Raw genomic sequence first — 3,358 nt, forward strand, 5'->3', positions numbered from 1 at the left:
TTGCAATCGTTTCTTCCAGCCATCTCCTAGGCAAGCCCGAAGAAAATGGATAAACAGACAATCGTGCTGTGGGTTGGTAGTTGCCAGTCGCATGCAGCTCAAGGTAAGCTCTTCCAAATTGGTCAGCTCGACCAGTTGACTGAAGATCTTCGGTGGGATCTGCTGCACGGATCCTACGGTACAGATGTGAATGGTGTCGATTATCAAGCACTTCAGCTGGTTGAAGTTACGGCAGATATCCCGTACGAACGTATTGTCCATCTGCATCCCGTAGGAACGGTTCACTTGCAGTGTTCGCATCTTGGGGAATACCCAACTCAATTGCTCCATCGAGGCACCTGACTTGATGGGATTTTTGCTAATGGAGAAGAAGTCTACACTTCCCAGCGGCTTGCAGTCGTCCAATAGACCGCGGCGGATATAACCATCCACAAGTAGTACCTGGAAAAATATTCAATCGGTTCGAATTCATCACTGTATGATCAATTGTATGAGCACTTACCCGTAGATTTTTCAGTTGTTCAAAATAGCAAAACGATTTTCCGTTCAACCCATCCGTCTTGAATCTTAGCTTGGAAAGCTGAGGACACTTGGCACAAATCACTTTCAGCACATCGGAAGAAATATTGAAATGCAGAAAGGCGGTCTGAAGTACAGGCAGGTTCTCGAAGAATCGACAAAGCAAATCCTCGTCACGATCGCAGATGACACCCCACAGTTTCAATGTATGCAGCTGACATAGGTTTAGCTGCTCGATTGGCACTCGGTTGTTCGACGCAAACAGTTCAAGGTACTTGAGCTGAGGTCCATATCGTTTAATAACTTCCACCGTTTGCCCGAGCTTGCTGCTCCTGCTCATCAAATTTACACTCAGTTTGTAAACATTGGGAGCTATACGAAACATGTCTACCCATGGTTCTTCCAGCATATTGTTCTTCATACGGAACTCAGTCAAACGTTTCATGATGGGAAACTTTTCCGGATCGATCGCTTGATCCTTCCTGTCGACAACGTTCGCAGTAATCTGCTTCAGATTCGGCATCCTTGAGACGAATGCCTTAAGCTGTCTAGGGTTGCAATCATTCATTAGGATGAAGCTTTCAATGCTCGGTCCATGTCTGGTGAGAATGTCCATCACGGTTGCAAGATCCAACCCGCTGCAAGGTCGATGACCGAAGTACAACACCAGATGGCGATAAGGACGCACACTTTTTCGTAGGACACTCAAATCACGGTGCTCGACCATGAAACCATTGATCCGTAGTTTCATGAAAGCCATTCCAGAAAATGAGAATGCTTGCTGACACCACGATCGGGATACCAGGGAGACTGACTTGCGATCACACAGTGGCAGGAAATGTATGATAGACTCAAACATTTCCTCCGGAAGGTCGGAAATATGCAGTTGGGAATATGGTTTTAATTTGTACGAAGGCGACATTGTTGCTGGTCGGTGTGGTTGATGCTGATGATGGAAAGCTACTGGAGTAAGAGGGCCGTTTTTTGATCTACCCGTGGATTCGGTAGGTAGAATTCAGGTTACATACCTCTTGGGTAATTTTTTTTTTTTTAGTGAGTGCCTAAATTCTTACGATTGCCGTAAACAGATGTGAATTTGGAATGAATTAATTATCATTATCATGTTTCCAGAAGTGAGCTCCAAACTTTTCCTGTTGAACAGGCACTTTGCATTGTTTGAATTCCGGGTTATTACAAAAATCTCAATTTTCAATCCGCAACATCTGCGGCAGGAAATTTGGTCATCCTAACAAGGATATCAAATCCACACCATAGAATAATTAAATTTACAACCCACACACTTTAAAAAATGTATTAAAACAGCCTTAAACTTTAATTACATAGTACCTATAAGACATCGAATCTACATAGTGAGTACTTGGAACTGTAGCCGTTTTTCAAAGTTTGCGGGAATTGTAATCGTTTTTAAAGTCATAGAGTTACGAACTTTTCAATGTCCAATGAATCATGAAATGTCCCAGGTCAAGAGAATACCTCAAAATCTGGGATGTTTAAATGCTTTCTTAGCATGGGGCAGAAATTTTTAAATGTTGACCTTGGAACCAAGCATGGGAAATATCGTTTCATTTTGCATCTTTGTACATCAGAAACGAGTAGTAGCTTTTGCGAGACGCACCGATTTCTTCGATGAACACAGAATTGAGCAAAACATACAGCTGAGCGTAGCATAAATGGTTATGAGTGTAGTTGTGTTAATGAGTTCTAACTTATTATTTTTACCCGCTGAACCGTGTAACCACAGGCAAACAGACATAACACTCGCAAGTTGTTCATCGAACAAGCATTTAACGATCAATTTAAAAGTATCGTAGTTGGTAGTACTGCTACCTGTGGCGCGCATAGTCAATTCCCTTGCGTTTTTCGTTTACACACTACCGCCATCTGTTCAGCGTACTGCCCACCACAGTGGACTAAACATATTGTGGTAATGTTTTAGCGACGATGATTTACAGTGAGAAATAGTCAATGTGCTATGTCTGTTTGTCTGTGGTGTAACCGTTCTGTTACAAAGGTTCAATACAATGTTTTAAATTTACACCATGTGATCGAGCATTCAAGTAAATCTGTATAACACTTGCAGTGAAACCGACTGGGCAGACGATACGGCCATGCTTAATGGCCCATTGCTGAATAAGGCGTGCATGGCCGCGATAAAATTGTGACACGGAATCACGGGGGATGAGCTGAAGGGTTTTGCGATGCTTAAGGAACGGCCATCGTTTACTTTGTCTCAGGCGAGCGTGTAGACCAGAAGCATAGATATTTAATTAGCAAGATATCCCACTAATCAATTCCTCGAAAAAAGCAATGGATACACCACCCTTATGTGATCGCTGTGTCATCTGGTGAGTGCACATTGAAACTGTTGGGAGTTCCCCACCAACTTCACCACCAGGGCTTAATAAATGACAGGTGTCAGTATGACATATTCCACCGCAGACGTTGTTGATCTGCCGAGGGAAGAGAATGATCGATGTCATCATCATTATATTGCGATAGCAAGATTCTCACTTCGTTATGATTGCATCGATTTTCAATCATTACCACGTTATACGCATCAGAAACGCTTGAGAAAACAATCACAAATCCAAGCTTGTGATGAGTTTTGCTTTCGAGTGAACGAGTTTCCAATATCACCACCGGTTTCAGTAAGATGCATTGTTTACAAATGCAGATACGTCCCTTCAAAAAAGTAATCGAGAATTTATGATTTATGAAACTGCTGCTCAACATAATCTTTATAAGCATAGAAGTATACATGGAAAAAACGCAACGTATCGAGATCATTGCTAAACAAACGTAATAGAATATGCCGTCT

Source organism: Ochlerotatus camptorhynchus, unplaced genomic scaffold (assembly GCF_037179485.1).
Source record: "Ochlerotatus camptorhynchus isolate MF236.1 unplaced genomic scaffold, CSIRO-AGI_Acam_v1.1 ptg000433l, whole genome shotgun sequence".
NCBI classification, from domain to species: Eukaryota; Metazoa; Arthropoda; class Insecta; order Diptera; family Culicidae; genus Ochlerotatus; species Ochlerotatus camptorhynchus.